The 13,555-nt window shown below is 44.0% G+C and overlaps 1 protein-coding gene across 1 annotated transcript in view; it reads right to left on the bottom strand.

Annotated features, from left to right (window-relative positions):
• Positions 1–13,555, bottom strand: part of ANK2 (ankyrin 2) — a 261,559-nt gene that overhangs the window by 241,961 nt on the left and 6,043 nt on the right. The window lies entirely within an intron of this gene.

Raw genomic sequence — 13,555 nt, 5'->3', positions numbered from 1 at the left:
TCAGTGGACGGGATGTCAAAGCAGCTTAAGTAGGAGACTCATTTCTTTTGGGAAGGGAGAGAGCAGGTCATTTCACTAATTAAAGCTGTTCTTCCACACTTGATTTTCTGACATTTGAGCAGTTGCATTGCCATGAGCAGAGTGGAACACGCTGTTGAGCTCAAGCCAGAGGTTGATCTCTTGTGACTCAGCTCAAACGAAAAAACAGAAATAAAAACCTACGCCCACAGGTTACTCTCCCAAGTTGCATTTCAAGGAGGACTCTCCTATCCACTGAGCTTCAGAATGTCTTTTCCAACATGGAGTTGAACTATCTTCACCAAGAAGTGACCAAACAACCTGTCACCAACCAGCAGAACAAGCAGTTTCCTCCTCCAAGGGTTTCACCATTAATTAAGTTTTCTGCATAGTAACAAGCTACTAAAGCAAAGCAAAATATTTCTCTCTGGCACCAACCCCTTCAGAAATAAGCTCACAAGGGCCAGCTGTGAGAAGAGTCCTTTGTGCACTGTCTCCTAAACCACTAAAGGAAGGACAATTTCCACCTTCTGGGAAGAACAAGCCCCAGAGCAGCAGCTGCCAAACGCACATTAGCCCATGTCTGCACAACAGCTTTGGATTTCTGGAGATCAGAGTCTCACGTCTTTCAAAAGTGAGGTGGTTGGTTTGGGATTCTTCAAGTCCCACTCTCCATAGCAGTTTTACTTCATGAACATAATGGCATCACCCAGCCAGGAGATCGCTCTCAGGAGGAACTGCTGCTAAAGGGATGGACCCTGAGTTTCATAGGAGAAGGAGATCCATATTCTTCCCAGGGGAGTCTCTACTTGCAGCAGGGGCAAGATGACTTCTACTGCCCATTTGGGTCCCTACCCATGCACCACTAACCCTGAACTAAATGCCACAGGGCCACTCCCACGAAGTAATGGGAAAAGCAAAGAAAAGGCCTGGTGTTTATGTTCATGACTATCACTTCCAAAACCCCGTGGTTTAGAAGAGAAGAGAATCAGGAAACCTATCAAGGACAATCAACAAGAGAAAGATGCTGGATAGGCACTTTTTGGCTTAAAAGGATTGCTTAAAACAATTGTTCTACGCTCTGCCCATTTTTCTTCACTGTTGTTTGCCTTCTCCCTTGCTCACCCTCAGAGCCTTACTGGTAAGGGAATCTTAACTTCATTTACAGCATAGGTTAAAGGAAGTTCTCTGGTATTTGTTCATTTCCAGCATTATGTCTTCCTAATTAAATTTCTCTGCATCTCTGCTCAGTGTTTGGGCCACAACTGAAGGAGGCGGTTCCTGCAGCTCAGCCACCAGCATGAGGCAACCTAAGGATTTTTCCAAAACTCACAACAGGAGAAAGCAGCTTTCAAACAAACCTAAAAATTCCTGGGGAGTCAGAACCACAGCAGGCAGCTTCCATCAGCATCCCCAGAGATGACTACACTGCAATCCTTACACATGCACAGATCCAAAGGCTGGATCCACTCCACAAATATCCAGCAAAAAACTTAGATTCTGATGTTTTCCCCCCAAGGAAAGCTGTAGTCTGTTATCACATCAGTTCATCCGACAGTCTGTGGCCATCAGAGCTACAGTGTTCACTCTCTGAGACAACAGAACCTGCTCTAAAGCACAAAGTTGGAAAATTCACATTGCTGCTAATTGAGTACAACTCATCCTCTGGCTTTGGCCTACCCCCAAGGGATCCTTACTATCTTCTGGGATTAAATTCACTGCAGAAGCCTTTGGAGTGTGCCAAGAGCTACTTGCCCTTGCCTACAGACCATTCCAAAACCAAACTGCCAGAATTTATGGAGAATACTTTTCCCACTGCATCTAAGGGATGGCTGGGAGACAGGGTTTGGAGGAAAACGAGCAGGTCATGAAGCCAAAGAGTAAGGAGGTGGTGTGAACAGGGGCAGATTTTTGTAGTGTCTTCTTTTTCCACTTGAAAATAAAAACAGTTCTCAGCATTGAGGTACATCCCCTCAGCCTACAGATCAATCTGTACTTTTAAACACAAGCTTCTTGTTAAACAGCAACAATTAACAACAAAAATAAATAAAAACCTCTCTAGCATGCCATATATTTTAATGGCACCATCCTTGACGTGCAGTATGAAGGCAAATTCGTTTCCTGTCAGCCTGACTCAGCCTAATGGACTTGGAGGTTGCAGTTTTTCCACTCCTCTTAATGACTTGTTGCAATGGAGATGAGTGCTCTGCGTGCAGCAATGCCATCTTCTGGCACAGTTCCTGTGAGAAAGGGAGCTTGCTGAATAACCACCAAAAGAAAGCTCCTGTTTTGGGGAAACAGAAACTCGGACTCCACAATAAATCTCGGATTTCCCCCTACTCCGTTGCACTTGCTGTTGGGCTCTAATTGTTCAGGGGCGTGGAGCAGAGCAGTGAGAACACACACAGAGTGCTGGAGGAGCAAACTCACTCGAGCGTGTCATTTGGAGGTGTAGTAGGATGGGCTTAGGATAAAGGTTTCCCACTACATCCAACACAACTGCTTTGGGCTTCCTTTCAAAATTCACAAGGTTCGTGCTACAATATGTATTGAGTACGGATTTTAGACCCAATGACAAAGCCCACAGTTCTAGCCCGAAATAAATCCTGAGGAGAAACAACCCTGTGGAATTCCTATTTATTGTGTCATTTGATGCCAAAAGCCCTCCTGGGGAATCAGATGCACTGCAGAGATGCTAACCTGGCAATCTCAGCCAAAACAGCCCATCCCTGCTGCTGCTTCTCAGAGAACACCACCACCAGTGAGACAACGACCAGCTGATTCTTTTCTCTGACATTTTCATTCTGCAACTCATCCCAAGATCCCCAAGAAAATACTTTGCAACACCCATAAAAGCACAATTTCATTTACTCTTCACCAGTGAAAAAACAATTAAAGGATTTATTTTTGTGACTGAAATCAGCCACTCTAGTTCTCCATATATTTGTTTCTTAAAAGAAGTACCACCTTCACATGCTTCTTTTCTGAAGGAACAGCATATTTTAAATGGTTATGATTTCCTGTATGAGAAAGATACTCTGGGCTGCAATTTGTAAACTGTTGGACAACGCTCAATGCTCTGCTTTCATTTCCAATTTCTTTGATGTCTTCCATCGTTTTGCCTCCTCTTCTTTCCCACTGTCAGTTTTGTTTACCTCTCCTCTCTCTCCCCCCCGAGTGTCTTTCAATTCCCATGAAAAAGGGCCTTCCCCAAATTCCCTGGATCAAAGTTACCCTCTTTTGCTAGTGCACTAAGTTAAATGCAGCTTTTACAGTGGCTCCCTCTGTGAAGACTATCACCTTCCTCAAAGCTTGCAATTTACCTCTTAGCACACACAGTCTGGGGAAAAAAAGCAACAGAAAACATTTATTTGAGGGAAAAAAAAGACTACCAGTTACTTTTTAAAGAAGAATTTCATAGGTTTTGGTCTTGAAAAAAGACATGTGACAATCAGAGCACCTCAAGTCCTAGATTTCTGCCTTATACTAGTGAATAAATTAATTAGGTCCCATCAGAAGTCTCATTTTTTAAAAAATCCTAACCTTTCCATTTGGGTTTCCTATGCTGATGCTCAAGAAAAGTCAGGTTTGTTTTAAGTATCAGTTTTAAAGAACAGCTGTTTTAGCCAACTGACCTGTCTGAATCCATCAGCATCTTGGCCTGGCATGACTCAAAGCTGTGCCCTGACAGAAAACACCTCCCAGTCTACACTGCTAAAGCATTAGAAGGAAATGAGAGGAAGAAATGCAGCTTTGCAGCCACCAGAACTGCTCGAGGAGATGCCTGAATTATTTGAACTACATTAAAGTTGCAACATAAGTCAAGTCTTTAGAGAAGCCATACGGGAAAAAAAACACTGTGTGAAATGAATTCTTAGGTGTCTTAATAAAGAGAAAGCTCAAAGTAAACTGTTTCCCACAAAAAGTGTGCCTAGAGACTCTTGTTCCCATTAGACCAAGGCCGGGAGTTACAAATGTGCTCTGTTCTCTCAACAGTTCTTGCTAGTTGATAATAATCCGCTTTCAGAAATTTTATCTTTCATCTTTCACAGTACCGAGTATTTCCAGAGGAAAATGCTTTGATCAGGCTCTCTGCTGATATTCCATCTGAAAGAGGGAATGCATGTATGGAGGCCTGGCCTACAGTTCAAGTGCATTTTTCCAAAACTGTTTTGATTTATCTCATAAGCCACTTAAGAGCCAGCCTATAAAAAAAACAGTCAGGCAGGCACTTCCAAGAAAACAACACTATTACTGGAAGTATCTTCTGTTAAATAGAGCTTACCCTCTGGACACATTTACATAACAACCACTAACAGTGGCCTAACATACGTGGTAAACAGAACAAACAGGCAGCCACAGCCGCTCAAAACACGAGGCTAAAGAGCTGACACAGAGAGATTTGGGTTTAAGGCCCTTTCAGCCAAGCATTCTGTTTGCTTCTTCCTCTGTGGGGGAGATCACTCATTCCAAAGAGCACCACTTGGGACTTGCTGCCCAAATTCTCAGTCACCATCTAATTTTGCTGTTTTTAAGAGTATGGGAGTGCTCAGGGTTTGCAATCATCAAGCAATACACCAAATGTCCAGCAAACACACAAAAGCTGAAGAATAAGCAGTGTTGCCACTGGGTGACTGACATGAAAACAGTGCTACTGATGTTTCGGAAGCTGCATATTTAGTTTTACTATAAAACTATAAATTACCAGCTTAAAGGTGCTTCTGTATACTCCTGCATACTCTACCAGGATGAAAAGCCCCTTTTTTTTTTTTTCATCTTACCCTTCCATCTCACAAGCAGCACACTGAAGCTAACCACGCTTCTGATACAGCTGTGCCTGCAAACAGCTGATAATCCAGCAGGGCGATTCCAGAGGTGAGGATACAAACTGGTATGCCCAGGGTGCCTGTGTTTGAAAGCAAAAGCTCTATTCTCACCTCAGGTCTAGCCATTTTCCTCAGTGTGAGCAAACAGCAGCCTACCTGCCAAGTTTTTGCAAGAGAGATGTGAAAGACCTTGTGTCTGATTGCTGTAAATTCAACCTCTCTTGAGATTAAAAAAGCAACAATAATTAAGAAAATGCTGCTAATTTCAAGATCTCATTATCTGAGTAGTCTTCTCATACAGGTTTAATAGGTCCAAGCTTGGCTGGCTCTGGCAAACCTACAGTAAACAAACACTTCTCTTCCCACAGAGATGGTCAATATGTGGAAAAGCTTAGGAAATACAAACAAATCAAATTAAAAAGCACTTAAGGCCAAATGTAATAATTCCACAGACCGGTAGCTGAATGTGGTGGGTTTTTTCCCCTCTGAGTTCTCTCTTCAGAGACTGTCCAGCTACACAAACAAGGTTATCTCACACTTGTGCCTAGAGGGTTCTTCACCCATTGGAGAGGTTTAACTACAGTCCTGCCTCTGCAAGGGCATTTAAAAACCCAAGGAAGGCACAGAGGACAGTCTGTGGCACACAAACACAACTGTACACAGGATATCTGAAATGTGTACACTGTTCAAATATTTGGCTTGTTATGTGACTTTTCTTCTGAAGTTCATGCATCTGGGTAAACATGAGCATTTCCCATGTCTACTGGTGCTCGAATTCCTCGTGAGCAATCCCAACAATGTAAAATTGGAATCAGAAGTGACATATTTGTCTTGTCAGCTAATATACACCAGTAACCCCTTCTCAATAGTGTTTGTGTCTGGTAACACAGTCAAATACTCTGGTGACAACACCAAGCATGGGGTTTGTTTGGGGTTTTCCTTTAAATGGGTTTTCTCCTGTATTCAGAGTAACACTAATTATGTTTAACCTCTGCAGTTTTAAAATGAAGTAAACCAAAAGAACACAACTCTGTGGAGCTTACATTTGGGGTCACAGGTGACATAGCTACTGCTCTCCACCACTTCTCAGAGCTGGTTTTGACACTGATCTCTTTGGAGCAGCAGCTCAATGCCAGCTGAGCAGAGCAGCTGTCAGGTAAAATGGGATTACTGAATGTGCCTTCTTCAAGGAGACATCAGTGTTCATCAGGCAGGGAGTCATCACTGATGACAACTCATCTCAAAAACCTGAGACTTCTTAAAACTTCTTAAAGATGCTGACCTTGCCCTTTAAAAAGTTACATTTGCTGTATTCCCTGTGGTGGGTGACACAAAACAGAAAGTTGCCTAAACCAAGACAGAAGTTAACCTCAGCCATGACCTGCAACATTTCACTTAGGCTTAGAGATGATTCCCATCTTTCCTGATTCCTTCTTTCCAGCTGTTCTGGTCACCAGTGTAAAATTTTCACATGAGTTTTCCAGCTTCACAGCAGAGAGAGAAAACCTCTTCAGTCTAATGACTGATGTAATGTAAGCAATACACATCTAGATGCAAGGTTGCTTTGGCTTTTGGCAGGATATAATCCTCAACAGAGACATTTAACTACAATCAAGGGCTACATTGTACCCCCAGTTGGGTTTGCACAGGTTCTCCATCCACAGGAGGGACAGAAAACCAACACAAAATGCCAAGTGCAAACCCTTCCTCAGTATTTAGATGTTAGAAGAGAAGGATTTCTCCAAATTCAAACTCATTTTTATATGTGTGTTGACGTTGTTCTAAATTTGATAGTTACATTGCATAAAATTATTATTTTAATTATGCATTAAATGGGCCCTGAGTGAAATACAGCCATTAACATAATTAAAAATGCAATAGAAATGTTACCTTTTATAGTTATTCCACGCCTTCCCCCAGATCTTAAGTGTAAAAAAGTCAATGGCTCAGCTGTCATAATCTGTGTTACCATGGTAAGTGTTCTGCCATACATAATTCCATCTGCCTACAAAGAACGCCCAAAAATACATATTTGTGTTACCTCTAAAGGAGAAGATATCATTTTTTACTCCTATATCAAAGAAAATGCATTTATCTTGGTACCTGTGTTTAGGTTGGGATTATTTTATGGCAACTACAGTCAATATGCCAACTACAATTAAGAGTTTAAGACAAAGGTCCTGGATATCACCCACTTATAGGGAAAAATTTTTACTCTCTTTGATTTCTCAGTAGCTACTTTTTGTGCTCTAATCCTTTCAGCTTTCTACAGTATGAAAAAGTCTCTTTAGAATGTACCTTAAGCCAGTATTTTCCTATTTGTTTCTTCCAGACGAGTGTATCATTATGTGCTACTCTTTCCACTTCACTGGAAAAATAAGTCCAGAGGGTTCACTGTAATTTCTTTGTATGAAGTATGAAGTCTTTGGTACACATGCTGCCTATTAGAGTTTTGAAAACATATATTACCAGAGCAAAGGAACAGACATCATGTAAACCTTCGATTACCCTTCAACAAAAAGCATTATGCTCTCTGGAATAAGGCTTGATATAGCCTTTTTTTACAACAGGGTATATTCTACAGGGGAGCAACTGCTTTAAGTAGCCAGCTTCACAACATTTATTACTACAAAATAACTTCTCTTGGGAATTGTTTACAAAGATACTACATATTCTGCAACAACAAGCCACTCCGTGCACTTACAAATTAATTCTTTGGGTTGTAGGTACGAGACTTAGAAATTCCATTTAAAGCCCAGCTGAACTACAAACCAAGCCAGAATGGGTATTGGTACACTATGATCTCTCCAAGCTCTTACACAGATTTAGTTCACATCACCAAGTGTGTTGCAACATAAGCTAACACCACTTATTCCAAATAATCATTGGGTTAATCAACCTGTGCACTCCCCAAGTAGAACTTAACTAAAAAGGATTAACAACCTGTTCTTTATGCAGACCTGAAATTCGCTGCCCTTAAGTGAATGCAGATTTGGTGACTTGTGCAGAAGCAAGACAGGCTAATAAGGGATTTCAAGCTGCAGTTGAAACTAAGGTGACCAACTCCCTCAATTCCTTGTTGAACTGCAGCAGGACTGGGCAGATAATTGCTTTTATGCTCTGGGCTTGGTTTGTCATAGCAACAGTGTTGTAGGAAGCTGGAGAGTTCACCAGGAGCTTGTTTTTACAGAACGTGGCATTTCCAGTATTTCAAACTGATCGATCGTAATTAGGATCAGTTCCTGTGACATTCTATTAATAACCTCAAAACCCCCATGATGCTGTTGCTCAGCAATTTTCTGTGACTGGAAGGAATGCCTAACCTGCAATACCTTGATGAAAAGGGAAAAGAAAAATAAACCAGAGATGCAATGCACCCATACCTTCAGGGCAAACTGTTACAGGGAAGAGAAGGGTATGTTGCATTACTGCTGCATGTGGCTGATGCACCTCCAAAGATCAATGCCAGAGCTCCCACAGGCACTACACAAATTAAAGCTCCGTGGAACAACAGGAGTAGAGGCTGGCTCTCTCCTCAAAGGACCGATCTTTTGAGAGGTTTAAATAACTTCACATATAAAAGGCAAGCAACTGCCCTTCGTACATGTGGAAGGCAGCTCCAGGTAAAGGTCTAGGTCTACGTGCACCCCTCCAGAACAGGCACAGCAAGCAGCAGAGTGACAGGTGCAGAGAATACCAAACTATGTTTAGTTGCAGCAAAGGCTGTGTCAGGTCACATTACAGATAACCAGAGCTTTCAGCCACCCCCTGCACCAGGGTTGTACATGCCAAGGTTTGCCCCTCAAGCTCTGTGTCAAATCATGAGTGATCTGCTGGTTTTAAAAATACCAGAGCGAAGGAGACCTCAGTTTTGCCGAGTGAGGAAGAGTTTCACCCAGGGAGCTGTGATAGCTGAGTTGAAACACGTGTGCCAAGACCAGAAACAACTAAATTACCTGCCAGGAGCCATGTTAGTCTGGGCAATAAGAGGTTCTCACTCATTAGCCCATACTGAGTAATTGATTAAGTCATTTCATATTGTAAAAATAGAACATCAACCCATTTTCTACAGTGCCTGCCCATCCTACCAAATCTTACCACCACATCCATAATGTGTCAGACAAAATGCTTTTTATATAGATTTCATACACATTTGCTTTACTAAATATAGACTCTGTTCTTGGAGCTGAGCAAACGGAAGGGGAACTAGCGGCCACTGGAGCCAACAGGAGTTTTGCAGAGGTACTTTTACTTCTAAATATTTATACCCAATCCTTCTGGCTCACTACTTGGTAAGTCACTACTCTGATTTACCCACCTGTCATCATGAGAACCATGAGGCTTCTCCCTTTGGCATATGAGTGCCACTAAAACTTAAGATAATCTGCTCTTCTTGCCCCTCTTGTAATGAACAAACTATTTTCTCCAATTGCATCCTTAGAACTTCACGATTCCCATAAAACAACTACTGGAAGTCAAGTTTATTATTTTGGGGTTTTGATTGTTTCAGTAAGTGATCCACTGAGATGATTAATATAAAGCAATGAACATAAAACTCTCCCTTTAATGGTGAAATGACACATATAACAGCTCAGTAGTCCTGTAACAGGAATAAGACAAGTACTCAAATAGCAGAAATGTTGGCTCTTGCTCCAAAGACTTTTCTAAGACCGTTCTGTTTGCAAACAAATACACAAGAAGATCTGAACTGGCAACTCAAACGAGCTATTCTGAAGCTTTCAGCCTCAGAACTGCACATGGCTCACACAAGGTTTGGACCCAGCAGGGACACAGTCTAATTCCCATTGTTTCCAGCACATTGAGGCCCTTGGGAACAGCCCGTTCTTGCTCTCTGTAAAGTCTGAAGGTTGTGCTGACACTTGCTTGGGATGGGGGGTAAAAATAGGACTGCAATGGCATCTTTTCATCAATTGTTGTCACCTGACAAATCATGTGTGCTCCTGGTCCCTGACAAGGGAACAAAGTTGGAAAATTCCAAGCAGAAAAAGAGGGGTGTCAGCGCTATTTTATGGTTTTCAGCTATATTCCAAAACTGTCCATATCAAAGAGTCTTAAAGTCGTTTGGAACATCCCCCTTGTTAAATACCAGCCAGCCAGGAGACAGCAGAGAACCGCACACCAAGACAACAAAGAGCGCAGCAGGGATTCCAGGTAGAGCATTTCCAGTACAAGCCTCCAACTGCGACAGAAATAGCCTCATTAAAGGGCAGGTTCAGATATAAGTGGCTATTTATAGGAAAACTAAGACTAAATCATTAGCGACAAACGCTCCGGATCTAAAAATTCCCCAAGTTTACAGCGCTGCCAGAGCTGCACACGCAGCATGTGACGCCCCCCGACCGCTCTGCCCGGGCGGACCGACGGGGCTTTGGCTTCCGTGCCCCGACCAGCTGCCGCTCCCGGCAGGAGCTAAAACTGCCTTGAACAGAGGCCAGGCCCGTCCGCATCCAGCCCAAGTTCCCAGAAAGCTCCTGCGCGGTCATCACAGGAGAGTTCTACTCCTGCCTCTCCCCCCCGCCCACGCCGGGCACACACACGCACACACACATCAGAGGGATGCGCATCCAGAGCCGCTGGAACCCAGCGCACATTCCCGAGCGCGGCGGCAGCTCCCGGTCACAGGTCACCCCGCTGCTGGCAGCCACCCCGCACCCGGAGGAGGAGGAGGGGAAAAGCTGGATTTTACAAAGATAAAATAACAAACAGGAAAAAAAAAAAAAAAAAAGGGTACTTCGCAAGGGCTCTCTCTGGCTCGCGGGATCCGACAGCCCCGTTGCCAGCTCAGATCACGCACAAAACACCCCGCGTTTAATCGCAAAGTTTATTTTTTTACTCCTGGAGTCGGCGGTGCATTTGGGAGAGGGGGTGTTCGTGCTGTTTTTAACCCAAAGGTTTTGAGTAAGTGCTATTTGTGATGGTGCAGATGAGTTGTCAAAATGGAAACTGCCCTCGGTTTGCTATTTTCTGAGCACACGTCTATATATATATAGGTACATAAATAAACTGGAATTACATTTTTTTCCCTTAAATAAAAGAAGAACCACAACATTTAGAAACACTGCAGGAGAAGATGAATTAAGTCTGGACACCCTCCATCTTTTCAGAAGTAAGCTCATAAAACAGCACTTCACCATCTGACCTAACATAAACGAGGAGGGTATTTACAGCACTGTGTCACTCGCTTGAATCCAGCCAGTCTGAATGCCTGAAATGCATTCCCATCCATCAGATGCCTGGAAACATCCCCTGAGATTCAAGTTCTCTAACGGGACTTATAACTTATGTCAAGACCTCTCACACCTTCTCCAAGATTTACAGGACTTGAGGTCACACAAAACTGCCTCACACACACCTCCCACATGAGGCCATGGTGCTCATGGTTTATACTCTTCTCTCTACCTCAGATACATCATCCTGAAACACCCAGATTATCGTAATAAATAAAGCTCAGATTAAGCAAGGGATGCACTCGTCAAGCTTCTGACTAGTTTTCAGCAAGCACAACTTGAATGCCAAAGGCAACACGTAACTCGTGGGAACCTGCTTTGGTTACCAGTGGTCAAAGCACCATTCCAAGAGAAGTCCTGGAAGGGACTGGCCAGCAGCTTCATTCCTGTAGCTGTACCTTTATTGACACCAGCAGAACTGAATGCAAAGAGTTAACAGGGCAAACACTTCTCCAAAATGCTTTGCAGGGGGATGTTGCTGAATGAATCCTTGTTGAATAAACAAAGATTCCTTTAACATAGTAAAGTCTGGAGAAACTGCCCCATGACATACTGTACTTAGTGCTCTATAGGAGCAGTTAAGTTCTGCAGACAAACTATTTCAGGACTAGACAGCCAAAACAAACAAAAAAATGAAACGAATAACCAAACTGTGTAAGCAAACCCAACAAATAATATTGCCGTAAACCATTTTCTGTCCAGAATACTCCTGACACTTCTAGTGAGCCAGGCACAGCTTTCAGCTCTGCAGCTCTCCAACAGCAATGTTATTGGATTGTTTCAGTCAGATGCCTGCTTTGCAACGCTCTAAAAATCTCTGTGCATCACCAATGGATCTGGAATACAGCTCGCTTTTCCCAACTGAGTTCATACATCTCCACAGGGTAATGAGCAGCAATTTCTAGCTCACACCACCTCCCCCTTCCTTAAATCCTTTTATTATCTGAATGCAGTTACATCTTGATGTCTGCATCCTGCTGGATACCACAGTTGTTTCTGTGTTCCCAGCTGACTCACCATCCCAGTAAGGACAATCAGGCACTTCAGAAAGAAGGATAGAAGGCAAAGGAAGGACAGCCACTGGAACAGAACATATTGTGTTTTGTCGAGTATTTTCCCCACTCCGTTAGTCAATTCCTTATTAACATTTAACCAGGAGGCTTCTACAGCCCGTTTCCCAGTTACTGTTTATAAACAGAGAGGAGAAGAACCCTTCGTTTAGGTTTCTAAGGCAACCTCACACAGCAGATCACCCCAAAATAAAGCCTCCATGAAGAAAACCTCACAATGAATACTCATAATGAGACTTAAATACAGACACAACATGTTCCCATGACCACTTTGGTGTCCCACAGCAAGTGCTACTGTTACTTTAGAAAGGTTTCACCAAGCTACAGATATATTAAGAGCAACGAGTGGTGTGTTTCCAGCACAGACATAAAACAACCATTGGGCATGGAAAAGCTCAGTAAGTGTGTTGAGGGTTTTTAGGGGTTTGGGGCATTTCTGTGTATTTGCCGGGTTTTTACTTAACTAAAAGAAAGACAATTCCTTTGATATTTAACAGACGGGTAAAGAAGCAAATCCTCCAGGACACAAGGCAAGCAGTCACTGCTTTTTCCAAAGCAACACGTGCTATTTTTTTCCCCCCTTCCCATCCCAGTGCACCCCGCTCAGAAGTGGCAGCAGCCTCACCACAGCCCCATAACATGGTGGGCAGCCACCACTCCCCCATACAACATGGCAGAAGCCCCCTTGCCACCCAAGGTGGGCAGCCCCTTCCCCATGCAACATGGCAGGCAGCCCCCTCACTACAGCATCAAGAGGAGCAACTGCCTCCCCACACAACATGGGGGGCACACCCTCACCACACAACCCACGGGGTGCAGCCCCCACACCACAAAATGGAAGGCGACCCCCACCCCAACACCACAAAATGGTGGGTGGCCCCCACCCCAACCCCACAAAATGGAGGGCGGCCCCCTCCCCACCCCACAAAATGGAGGGCGGCCCCCTCCCCACCCCACAAAATGGAGGGCGGCCCCCCCCCCACCCCACAAAATGGAGGGCGGCCCCCACCCCACCCCACAAAATGGAGGGCGGCCCCCACCCCACAAAATGGAGGGCGGCCCCCACCCCACCCCACAAAATGGAGGGCGGCCCCTCCCCACCCCACAAAAATTGAGGGCGGCCCCCTCCCCACCCCACAAAATGGAGGGCGGCCCCCTCCCCACCCCACAAAATGGAGGGCGGCCCCCACCCCACCCCACAAAATGGAGGGCGGCCCCTGAAGCAAGTGGCATCCCCAGCTGGGACTTGTTCTAATAAGACCATCAAGCTCTAGTCTATAAAGCACAAAATCTTAACATCAAAGGAGCCAAAAATCAGCCTTCAAAAAAGTTATTGACTAAAAATCTTGTAAGGGAGGGAGTACACCAGGAAATGGGAAAAAAAAAAAAAAAA

This window comes from Pipra filicauda, unplaced genomic scaffold, assembly GCF_003945595.2.
Source record: "Pipra filicauda isolate LSUMZ 115617 unplaced genomic scaffold, ASM394559v2 scaffold495_size435866_pilon, whole genome shotgun sequence".
Lineage (NCBI taxonomy): Eukaryota > Metazoa > Chordata > Aves > Passeriformes > Pipridae > Pipra > Pipra filicauda.
The sequence above is the reverse complement of the archived record's forward strand: the minus strand, read 5'-3'. Positions and strand labels throughout refer to the sequence as shown.